At 38.7% G+C, this 13,083-nt stretch overlaps 2 pseudogenes; one reads left to right on the top strand and one right to left on the bottom strand.

Annotated features, from left to right (window-relative positions):
* Nucleotides 1-3,464: 3,464 nt before the first annotated feature.
* On the top strand, nt 3,465-4,491 carry LOC131784840 (monocarboxylate transporter 8-like; annotated as a pseudogene).
* Nucleotides 4,492-8,621: 4,130 nt separating this feature from the next.
* On the bottom strand, nt 8,622-12,383 carry LOC131784838 (monocarboxylate transporter 10-like; annotated as a pseudogene).
* Between the last annotated feature and the right edge of the window lie 700 nt (nt 12,384-13,083).

Raw genomic sequence — 13,083 nt, 5'->3', positions numbered from 1 at the left:
TAAATTCTCTCAGAGTTGCAGCCTGAAAAAGCAAGCTTCTCTGCTGTTTTAGGGATGCCAAACGATTGCACTATTCTAGTTCCCAATGAAACAACATGAATAAACTGTTTACATGAATAAAATCGTGTAAGCAGCATGAATTAAACGAACCAGCTTTGGTGGGAGCGACAGGAGATCATTTCTTTGTTTGTTTTTTCGTTTTTACTCTCTCGTTTTTTATTTTTCGAGTTTCTGAGCCGTGGTAATACAAACCCTTGTTCCAGTAAACCATGTTAAATAGAGCTAAATGCCTTATCACTAAAAGCATAGTTATAGGTAGTCTCCTCTACTAACTATGCTAAAAGCGTTGAATTTTTTCAAACTGTTTAAGAAGACCTGCAGCGTACGATGGAGACGATTGTTTATTTAAAAAAAAAACAACGCATCCATAATGAATTTTTGTGATCCACTGTTTGTCCATAATTGCAGCCTTCGACAGCTTTCCTTTAAATAACCGGCCTTATGAAGAGTCTTCCCCCCGCAGAGTAATAATAATAATAATAATAATTTTATTTATATAGCGCTAAAATCCAATAATTGTCCAAAGCGCTACCTAATTACAAAATAAAATATAAAAAATATAAAATATAAAATATCTACAATGTACAATATAATTCAAATATAGCCTAAGTTATCTACTGTATAAATCAAAAACATCTCAAAACAAAAGGAATCTCATAACCTATATGCTAACTTAAATAAAAAAGTTTTAAGGGATTGCTTAAAAGTTGCCACTGAAGCACATTTCCTAATCTCTAGAGGTAAATCGTTCCACAATTTAGGTCCTGCAATAGAGAAAGCTCTGTCTCCATATGTTTTCAATCTGCTTCTTGGAACCACTAAATATTCTTTACATGAAGAACGCAATGACCTAGAGTATGTTTTAAAATTCAAAAGGTCAGAAATATAAGAAGGTGTAAGGCCATGAAGGGCCTTGTATACCAATAAAAGGACTTTAAAAGTTATTCTAAACTCAACTGGTAACCAGTGAAGATTAATTAAAATAGGAGTTATATGAACATGCCTCGGTGTCAATGTGACAACACGAGCTGCAGCATTCTGAACTGCCTGTAGTCTAGCTAACAGATACTTAGGAAGGCCATGTAATAAGGAATTACAGTGATCAAGTTTCGAACTAATAAATGCATGGACTAAGATTTTACATGTATCTTGGCTTAAGTACTTGCGGATTTTAGCAATATTTCTCAAATGATAGAATGATGATTTACAAATGTTCTTAATGTGCTCCTCAAAACTAAATATGCTATCAAACTGAACCCCTAAATCACGAACAGAGTCACGAGGTGCAATGCACTCAGAACCAACAGTAATGTGACCGATGTCAGGCATGGGATGGAATCTGGAACTGATGACTACAAGGTCCGTTTTGTCCTGGTTTAGTTTAAGATAGTTTCTTATCATCCATTCATCAATGTCCCTCACACAGCATTCCACTCTCAACTTCACTTGTTGGATGTCATTCAAGCTGGTAGATTTAAAGGTAATATATAATTGGGTGTCGTCAGCATATAGATGGTATGATAGTCCATGATCATTTATTATGTCCGCAATAGGTGATGTGTATAACAAATACAACAAAGGGCCCAGAACTGATTCCTGAGGGAAACCACACTTCAATGCACGTTGTGAAGAATGACTATTCCCAACTTTAACAAACAGCTTACGTGAAGACAGGTATGATTTCAGCCACTTAAGCACAGTTCCTTGAAAACCAAAACAAGTAGACAGCCTTGTCACTAAAAGAGTATGGTCCACCGAATCAAACGCCGCCGACAGATCCAAAAGTACCAGTATGACCGACTCATTACGATCTAAAGCACAAAGAATGTCATTTTGAACCCTCAGTAGAACCGTTTCAGTGGAGTGAAATGACTTGTATGCGGATTGAAACGTTTCCGAAAGACCATTAGATGTAATATAGTCTGTAAGCTGGACACATACCGCTTTTTCCACAAGCTTGGACACAAACTTCAAATTAGAAATAGGTCGAAAACTTTCATATTTAGTGAAATCAGCATTATGTTTCTTTAAAGTCGGTGTCATAGCTGCAATCTTCAAGACATCAGGCATAACTCCAGTAGATAAAGATGTATTCACTATGTTAGTCAACACAGGAGTTAGTAAATTGAAACATTCCTTCATTACCACTGCAGGCAGAGGATCAAGTACACAGGATTTATTAATAGATCTCAATGCAAGTCCCTTGATGTCTTCGTAACTGACATTAATAAAGTCTGTAAACACAGAGTTACATTCCACGTAGTTACCAAGAGTCACTTCATTAGCATCATTACCTTGCGCAGAATTCTTCTCTATTAGTGTGGCATGGATACGATCAATCTTGTCAATGAAATAATCAGCGAAAGAATTAGCTAGTGCATCACTACAAGAAGATGGATACCGTGCAGTTGATTGCTTTTGTAGTAGTTTTGATACTGTATTAAACAAAACCCGTTGATCACTTGAGTTTTCAGTAATGATGGTAGTGTAGTAAGAGGATTTCAACGACTTGATCAAATTATTCACAACGCAGCACTGACGATTATACTCTTGTCGATCAGCCTGCAGCCTGGTTCTTCGCCATTTTCTTTCAAGGCGTCGTCGCTTACGCTTCTCTACAGATACCTCATTAGTGTACCACGGAGCAGCAGGCCTAATAGTAACAACTCGGCGCTTGACAGGAGCATGCTTGTCCATTATTGATCTTAATAAGGTGTCATACTGTTGAACTAGATGATCGAGATCGCTGGATGGGTCGATGACGAGAGGGCAGTCAGCAACATCACTAAGAAACGACTCCATGTCAAGAGACCGAAGCTTCCGATAGAAGATAACTTCCTTCCTAAACTGGGGCTTTCTTATGGAGACATCACACATTACCGCCAAATGATCAGAGATGTTAGGATCATAGACTTTGATATTATTGAGCATGTTATCATCAGACTTATTTATAAGTAAGTCAAGAGTATGGCCATTGCGATGAGTCCCAGCACAGACACGTTGTTTAAGGTCAAAAGATTCCAAGATGTCAGTAAAACGTTTGGCATTTACATCATCTTGACAATCCATATGCAAGTTAAAGTCACCAGTAATTAGGACTCGATCAGAAGACTCCACAGTTACAGATTCAAGTAGATGTGAGAATTCCTCAAAAAATCGATTGAAAGAGGAATTATCAGGTGGAAGATAGATGACTAAGATCCTGACACTATATAGGCTCCGAAGACGAACATCCATGATTTCAAATGTATCAGAGTACCGATGAGGGGAGTCTTTCACATAAACAATAAGCTTGTGGCTTTCTGTTGATTATGTAATGTCAACTAAAATTAATATCTGCTGTATGAGCTGCGAATCGAAAAAGGTAATATGTAAAATAACTTTTGCATCAGTTTAGTAAAGTGATGCTGGAAAATCAGGAATGGAGTGAGCAAATCCATTGAAGTGATCCGTTGGAAATCATGGAAGCGTAAATGAATGAATTCAGTGTCCATTTATTCATTTAGTGTCCACTTAAGGGACCTTACTTGACCAAGTGGTAAAGCGGCAGCTGTTTAGTTCGTAGATTGTTGTAATAAAGAGGTTTCCAGTGCTGCACAAAACTCTTAGATCTTATTAGTATGTGACCCACGTGCGTCCTGGCTCATAACGCAGATAAGATGCGGGATTGCGACACTAGACTTGTCTGAAGAGGAACACGATAATGTTCTTTTGAAACGTCAACAACCATTAGTATGTTTTTTTCCTATAGACATCCAGCTGACTTTGTATTAGTACTTAAACTACTGATATGAAAGGAACTAATATCAATGAAAATCGTCTTTTTAACAGCCTGAGTTGGTTTCATCGGCCTGACCATGGTTTGGTTTGCCAGTTTTCTGGCTGGATATCTATGTGATCACTTTGGATATCGAATCACATGTTGTATGGGAGGAATCCTGTGCATTGCAGGTTTGTTAGCGACTTCCTTCGCTAAAAGCCCCGCTGTCATGTACTTTACTTATGGTTTGGTGTACGGAATGGGGGCGTGTTTCATTTACAATTCTTCCTGGTTGTTGGAACGTATTTCAAACAAAAACTCTCGTTGATGGTTGGTATAACCGCATCAGGATCTGGTGCAGCTGTCCTTTACAACGGCCCGTTGGACGCGTTTGGATGGAGAAACACGTTTAGAATAATGACGGCAACCTTCGCTCTTGTTTGCATTTTGAGTTTGAATTTCAATCCAAACGTAGTAGAAGCAACATCGGAGGTGGATGTGGAATCGGAAACTTTAGACGTGGAACAAAAACTAAGAATTAAGGGTCGAATCACTTTTTACTGCAGCATTTGGACATTTCCTGCATACACTATGTGGTCATTTCTATAAAGGTTGGAAGTTTTGGCATGTTCATTCCAATCATCAATCTGTTTAGTATACAGCTTTCATAGTATGGCTAATTCTTTCGTCACTCAAAAAAGGAAAAAATATTTGTTAAATGTGTCGATATGGGCGAAGGTCTATATTCAAGAAAATCTGCATTTTGTATGAGTTCTAGAGAATGTTTGCATGAGAGCTGCACGATCTTGTTAATACTTGTGTGCCACATTAAAGATCAACATGCACGTACTGTATCAGGTTATGTGTTAAGCGGAAGGTCTCGGTGGTTAAAACGTCAGTTACCCTAGTCAGGAGTTTAAAACCAAATAAGACCCGTCTTCACAGCCTCAAGGCATTTAGGCAAACTGCAACTGGTTCTCATTACATGACTCCCTCTGCATTTCTTGTATTTTTTTGTGGTACGAGAGCCATTTCAATTTAGTAAGGAAAGTGATCCAGGAATTTTTTGCCACGCTCAGTGATTGATTTGGAAAACTTAAGCCACTCCCTTAACCTAAATCCACTCACGACTTGTTTTATCTTTGAGTCCTTATTGCCTCTTGAAGGAATTTTTCTCCTTCAGATTGGCCGTTTTGATTCTCTGTTTTTAGTTTTAAAAAAAACTCAATCGAATAGCGCTCTTTAACCTTTTGCATAATTTACAAGTTTAGAGACAGGCTCTTGCAAGAGTCGTTTCTCCAACTCACCAACCTTTCCAGCTTCGTCCCGTAACGTTTGATCTGAATGCTTCATACTAATCTTTCTCTCTTTGGTTTTGCGTTGACTTCCACAGGACTGATGGCAGACCAAACAGGGAATTACATAAATTCGTTTTACATGACCGGCGGTGTTGTGATGTTTGCATTTTTGATTCCTTTTGCATTGATTTTCATCAACCGGGGAAAGTCTCGAGTCACTCCAATGGTGACAAGAGAAATGAAAGACTAGAAAGCAAAGTGTGCTGCTCCAAGAGCCGATGTGGCAGCCTATAACTTCCCTCCTCAGAGCTAATTAAAAAATATTCGCACTATTGGCACCTAAGACATACACGGGCTGTTAAATTTCGACGCACAAATCTTTTCCATCAAATTCAAGAGAGTCTTCAGAGTAAAAGTCTTTCGTCTTTTATCGTTAAACTGAAAAGCCTCGTTGCCTTTGAAATCGAAGGCTTGTTATGTAAGGAGAATAGCATATGGTCAGTTTGCCTTCGACAAGATCTAATTTCATGAACAAAAGCGCTAATAAGAGGAGCGAATGACCAAAAAAGATCAGATGATTTAACACGAAGGTGTGAAGCGCTTAAACTTTCTTTGTATTTGCAAGGGAAAAAGCTGTAGAAATTTTCTGTTAAAAGCAACGGAAAGAGTTTTTTCTACCCAGACTTGAGTGTCTCCTTCTTAAAGGTCGGACTCTAAAGATTTCAATTTTTAGCTCATTCATGCTGAAAGCAATGAACGAGGTATTGTGGTGGAGCAGATGTTGACTGAAGTTGTCTATCGTGGACGGAAGTTGTATTCCGCGGATGGAAGTTGCATTGTGGACCGTAAACGGAAGTAGTCTCACTTCGTACCCCTCCCCACTTAGTAAAAGTCAAAATTAATTTCGATGAAGCTCAGAAACTCACGTGGGAAGATTTAAAATGTTTGTATGGTTTAAAAAAAATAATAACCGCAAATCACATTTCCGAACTTCTAAAGATGGAACTTAAATTGAGAAGCCGAAATGTTCAAATCTAGGAGACCCGAGCGGTTCATTTCAACACACGCTGTGACCACGCAGAAGGGTATCGGAGGCAGCCATATTGTTAAGCCGCGCATTTGCGTTCGTCTTCAGTTGCTATAAAGTAATCATTGCTTTATCATTGCTCTATCATTGCGCTTGTCCTCCTGAGCTTTTCAACATACAGTTCACACATCAATTATAGCGGCCAAGATAGTTTCGCAAAAATTTTTTTGCGAGCCCCAATATTTCGGCCGGACTTGAGGCTCGCTCGAACAAAAACAGCAATACCAATCCGTTCATTACAAAATGCAGACTGTAGGCCAGGTACATAATGCAGACTTGGTAGAAAATGCAGACTGCAGACCGGGTGCAAAATGCAGACTGAGAATTTATACTGTTTTTTATTCTGATACGCGATAACAATCATTATATGTCATCTTACAACTTACCGGGTGTCATGCAGTCGCTTTTCCGCGATCATTTTTCACGATTATTTTCACTATTGTGGAATATCCCTTGTCCATTTCTTGATCACAGTCGTTCTTAATATAGTTTCAAGCCTTCATATAGTATTCTCCTTTTGCGCGCGAGTTGGTTGGTGTGATGCCTGGACAGAATTTACCAAAGTAGATGTAGATGCCGATGTAAACGAGATGCCACCACCGTATATTTACACGCGCAGTATTGCATGTGGTCCATACGTTTTATCTTTTTAACCGAGATGTGTTGATTTTGTTGAGAAAATACGATCTGAGACCAAAACTTTTCCTTCGACTTGATATATCTCAGTGTGTGTATACGTTCAGGGGTGTACACACACTGATTTTCACATATGTGCCTTATATTTTTATTGGCTTACATGAGGAACCGGCCCCACAAACATACACACACCAACGAAAAGGACACTGCCTAATGACCTCTGCCCATCCCACCTCCACCCCACAGAACCCTTTTTCTAATTCCCATCACGACGAATGCACAACTTTTCTTATCACACAACTGCCCAAAAATAAAAGAAAATTTATTCCAAAAGTCTTGAAAGTTCATATAAACCGAATTCAACTGTACCTATATTCAGCGAGTCCAAGAAATCAATGCAAACTTAAGCCATAACATGAATGAGCTGGCTCCAAGTGCCTTTTGATTCACTTTTGATTCACTTTTGATATATAAGTGTATTGACCAAGCGTGAGGTCAAGATGGCTGGATATTGGCAGAGTTCTTTTTTTTTTTTTCTTTTTTGCGTTTTTATGGACTGTGACAAGTCAAAGTTCAGAAAAACGCAAAAAAAGAAACGATGCTAATATTCAGCTGTCTTGACCGAACGAGCAGTATGAGTTTGATATAATAAGAATAAAAAATGACTTGTTTATTTTGAGAAACGGGAAAGAAATCGAAGTGTAGAGAAAGATTTTTGTTCGTCTTGTCACGAACGTGGGACAAAGAAAAAATCCTGAGTCCTCATGAGGAATCGAACCTCAGACCTTCGGATTCCGGGCTCCGACGCTTTAGCCACTGAGCCACAGAGACTCCACGGTGAGCGAGGACAGTCACACGAGAGTCGTTTAATGTTTTCGTTGTTTTAAATGTCTTCTGCTGCAGTAAATTTTCTATATCCCCCCCCCCTCTTTCGACTCTGTCAGCGACAACTGATCCCCACTCCGTCCCCTGGAAACCATGTCATCCCCTAAAATCTCCCAACCCCTTTTCCCTTAAGATAAATAATGACCGGTGTGGTCTCTTAGATACGATTTTGCGTGGGTAGTTTTATTGAAGTTATACTAGAAAAATAATCACATGAGTCGCTCGTACATTTTGTGATCTGTATGCTCACTTGGAATATGCTGAGAGGCCTTTTAAAAATAAAACATTTAAAAAATCACTCTTGCGTAGCTAGGAATCTTACGATACAGTCGCGTTCATGCAGTTTTCAATACTACAAGTAATTGTTGGCGAGCGCGACAGAGATGGAGAAATGTCATCATTCTGTCAGTGACGTAAGGTAAAAAAGTATGTGCAGTTTGCTTCTGTTGTTGTTTTTTATCATGCGAGATATTTACGCTTCTAATGACGTCACATAAAGTCGCACGTGAAAAGAGCCCATTGCCCGTTAGTGTTGCAATAATTTAACCTCTGAAATTTCACTGTGGCAGAAATCAAAGCACTCCGTACCGGTAGCTACGTGTTAGAACATACAATCTATTTTTATCACAAGTTCCAGTTACCAACGCTTTTTAACAAAAATCGGATTTTCAAAAATATTTATCTCAAAGGAGAACAAATTGTACGCTCTTCACCTAACAGCGTGCATCAGATTACTATATACCGAGCCAACGAGGCTCCTAAGACGAGTGGCTGTTACTCTGAAGACTCTGGTCAACAGACTAAAAAAGGTTGGCAACGTTGAAACTAAAAAAAAGTCTTTAAATCTCAAGTAATGATATGATATATTTTTAGTTATTAGGAAAGTCATTGACTGTCACATTTGCTCTAGGAGTAGTGTTTGTTGCTTCCTCGTCACAAACTTCTCTTGACCGGCACTGTTAGACTGACTTGAAGACTTTCTCCTGTTGATGAAAATCAATGCAAAGGGAATAACAAATGCTAACATCAAAACACCACCAGTCATTTTGAACGAACTGATATAGTTTCCTGTTTGATCTGCCATTAAACCTGTGGAGAATAAAGATGCAAAAGATACAAGAGAGACTTTCAGAGAAAGCGTTGCGAGACAAGTTATTCAGTTGTTCCCATGGGCCCTCCTCAGGGGCCTGTTCAGAACTTGTCATTTATTGAACAGGTCATGATATGGAAAAGATACTGGAAATGCAAAGGCAGTCATGAAATTAGAACGATTTCGATAGCGTAAACATTTTCAAACATTTAAACTTCCCGAAGTGTGGTATTTTTAAAGTCAGTGGCTGATAGCTGGAGAAACTGTCATTCTTTGTACAAACATTCTATCTCTTCCTTCTATTTCCTATTTTCCTTTTTCGCATTATGAGCATCTTTTACCGATTGCTGCCATGCAAAGAACCTGTAATGGGCATATGAACTGCTATGCAAAAGCCTTTTCATGCTTTTTCCGCCTAATTTAAGAGAAAGGAATCTAAGGACAGGTACATGAAATGGTCTATAGTTCAGAGGCAATCGGAGGAGAGAACCTCTACAGATCTGAGATCAGAGAAAGTCTTACCAGCGATTGGTCCGCCAGTCGCAACTGAAAATGAATAAAGCAGGCATTCGATACAAAATGCAGCAGTTTTTCTCTTTTCATCCACGCAGCTAAGTAGGATGTAATTGGCTGTTGATATAAAAATTCCATCGCTTGTTCCATATGCACAACTAAATACAACTAAGGCCCAATATTTGGTTGCGTAAGGTAACAGGAGCACAGATACACCACCGATAAACAGCGACAACTGATAAACAAATACTGGGTTAATCGTTGGATTATTGCACAGTTTTCCGGACAGAATTCGTGCAAGTGATGAGGTGAGGCCAATGAAGATAAACAGTCGAGAGGCACTTTGCGCTGTGATCCCAAGATCCTCACAGTACTTGACCTGGGTAAAATTAATACTGGTGTTAAGTAACGATGATGTAGTTTTTCAAAAGTGAATACAGAAAGAAGAGAAGACAAAAGGAGAAATTATTATATTTCTGCGTTCTATTTCGCACCACGACTATTTTTCTCAAAGCTACCTAGCAAAGAAATTCTATGGGGCATTTACTGTTACGTGAGAGCCATTTATCGTGTAAACTGCGGTAGAAGCTGTAACAACACAAGTGAAAAAAATCCGATGATTTTTCACGTGCATTTAACATCACTAATAAGCAGCTGACACGTTACCGAGAGAATCGACTTCTGGAAGGCGAGTTTGCAAGAAGGCCGATTTTGGCCGTGTACCTGAAACGATTGCTTCTGTGGAGGGTAAAAAGTCAAGAACTGATAATTTTGTAAATTGAAAGTTATGCCCATTGTTTCGAGTGCTGTAATGATTCAAAGCATTTTTCATCTTGAGCCTTGCATCGCCTATCTTTTTTCATTCATTAATAAAGACGACTTCTCTTGTAGGTAACATGTAGATAGAAATTTTTCTTCTCGTGTTCAACTCGATAGCTCACTCGTAAGCTATCGAGTCGAACACTCGAAGAGAAATTGCATGTCTACAACCACCCATGTATCATTCTCTATACAGTACATCTTTTCCTTTACTTTGAAAGAAAGGGATCTACGTTTTCACACCGTTAAATGACAGAAATCCTTTTTTTACGCAGAAAAAAACCGTTGAATAACAAGTACATGATCATGCAGGCGTCCTAAGTTCAAACGAAATGGCTTTTAGGAGGGTAGCATTTAACTGCTGTGTGGAGAAATACTTGCCAGCAATTGGTCCGCAAGTCGCTGCTGAAAACGAGTAAAGCAGGCATTCGATACAGAATGAAGCTGTATTTCCTTTTTTGTCCACACAACTAAGTAAGATGTAACACGATGTTGATATAAAAATTCCGTCGCTTGTTCCATAAGCACAGCTAAAGACCAGTATTTGGTTGCAGAAGATAACAGGAGAGCAGATACGCCACCGGCAAACAGTGACGACTGATAAACAAATACTGGGTTAATCTTTGGATTTTCGCACAGTTTTCCTGACAGAATCCGTGCTAGGGATGAGGTAATGCCAATGAAGATCAACAATCGAGAGGCACTCTGCGCCTTGATCCCAAGATCTTCATAATATTTGACCTAGTTAGGATTTATACAGATTGTGGCTTCATAAATTTGTCAATAGAGCATACGGAGAGACGAGGAGACGACAGAGGGAATTCCCATTATTCCACAGATCTTCAAAATAAACGTCCAAATTTAAAAAGGATTGTATTTGAAAAAGTTGTAAACTGACTTGGTGTACGGGTCATAGAGTAAGTAGTTGTAACTCGCCTGTTCCATGCAGTTAGTAAGTAGACACGGATAGCTGCAATGCACCTCGTTCACATTGATGGTTGGAACAGGCTGACTATTCACGTCCGAAATAATACCAAAATCCCGGGGCAATACTTGCTAAATGCCTGGAGGTTGTGAAGACGGGGTTTATTTGGTTTTAAACTTCTGACTAGGCTAACTGATGTTTTAACAACCGAGACCTTCCGCATAACACATAACCTGATACAGCCCGTGCATGTTGATCCTTACTGTCGCACACAATTATTAACATGATCGTGCAGTGCTCATGCAAACATTATCTGGAACTCATACAAAATACAGATTTTCTTGAATGTAGACCTTCGCCCATATCGACACAGTTAACAAATATTTTTTCCCTTTTAAAGTGACGAAAGAATTAGCTATACTATGAAAAGCTGTATACTAACCAGATTGATGATTGGAATGAACATGCCAAAACTTCCAACCGTTATAGAAATGACGACAAAAGTGTAAGCAGGAAATGTCCACGCGCTGCAGTAAAAAGTGATTCGACCCTTAGTTTCTACTTTCATCATTCAAGCACCTTCTGGTTTCTCCATCCTATAACTTGAAAACATATGGCGCAAGATCCTTTTCTGTAGCAGCACCATCATTATGGAATGCTTTGCCAAGTGAAATTAGAAATGCTCAGTCTGTGTCTGTTTTTAAACGTAGATTAAAAACTTTACTCTTTAGAAAAGCCTTTTATAATTAATATTAGCTGTCTTAAGTGTTAATGTTTAAGTTTTTTTTCTTGTAGGCGCCTTTGAACAGTAGGATACTGGCGCGGTATAAATCTTTTATTATTATTATTATTATTATTATTATCCACCTCCGATGTTGTTTCTACTACATTTGTATTGAAATTCAAAATGCAAACAAGAATGAAGGCTGCCGTCATCACTCTAAACGTGTTTCTCCATCCAAACGCGTCCAAAAAAGCCTACAGCAACGGACCGTTGTAAAGGACAGCTGCACCAGATCCTAATGCGGTTATACCAACAGCTAACGAGAGTTTTTGTTTGAAATACGTTCCAACAACCAGAAAGTAAGAGTTGTAAATGAAACACGCTCCCATTCCGTACATCAAACCGTAAGTAAAGTGCGCGACAGCGGGGCTTTTAGCGAAGGAAGTCGCTAACAAACCTGCAATGCACAGGATTCCTCCCATAAAACATGTGATGCGACATCCAGATATCCAGCCAGCAAACTGGCAAACCAAACCATGGCCAGGCCGATGGAGCCAACCCAGGCTGTTAAAAAGACGATTTTCATTGATATTAGTTCCTTTCATTTTAGTAGTTTAAGTACCAATACAGAGTCAGCTGGATATCTATTGGAAAAACAAACTAATGGTTGTTGACATTTCAAGAGAGTATTATTATGTTCCTCTTCAGACAAGTCTAGTGTAGCAATCTCGCATCTCGTCCGCGTTATGAGCCAGGACGCACGTGGGTCACGTATTAAAAAGTTCTTAGAGTTTTTTGCAGCACTGGAAACTTCTTTATTACAACAATTTACATACTAAACATCTGCCACTTTACCACTTGGTCAAGTAAGGTCACTTAAGTGGACACTCCGTAATAAATGTTTAGAAAATCTGAGTTCATTCGTTTATGCTCCCATGATTTCCAATGGATCATTTATTTATTTATTTTTTAATTTTAATTTTAATTTTTTTCTATTTATTAAAACTTACATATGTACTAACACTATACTTACTTCTTACGAGTGACTGCAATATATTTTTCTAGATTAATTACTTCGTGCACAAGCGAGACAAAGTCATCGAATCGGTACGTTATGGTATTTAAAACGTTAACATATAAGAAATATTTACCTAAAATAATGAGATGGTTGAGGAATAAACAGTAGGTGTGACAGCGAATAATTCCGAACATAACCTCCAGTTCTGACAGTAGCAGTTTCGTATTACTAGAGATTGAGTACCACTCCTGGAATCTATTCCAAAAGG

Source organism: Pocillopora verrucosa, chromosome 7, assembly GCF_036669915.1.
Source record: "Pocillopora verrucosa isolate sample1 chromosome 7, ASM3666991v2, whole genome shotgun sequence".
Classification (NCBI taxonomy): Eukaryota; Metazoa; Cnidaria; class Anthozoa; order Scleractinia; family Pocilloporidae; genus Pocillopora; species Pocillopora verrucosa.
Note: the sequence above shows the minus strand (reverse complement) of the source record. Positions and strands in the feature narration are given on the sequence as shown.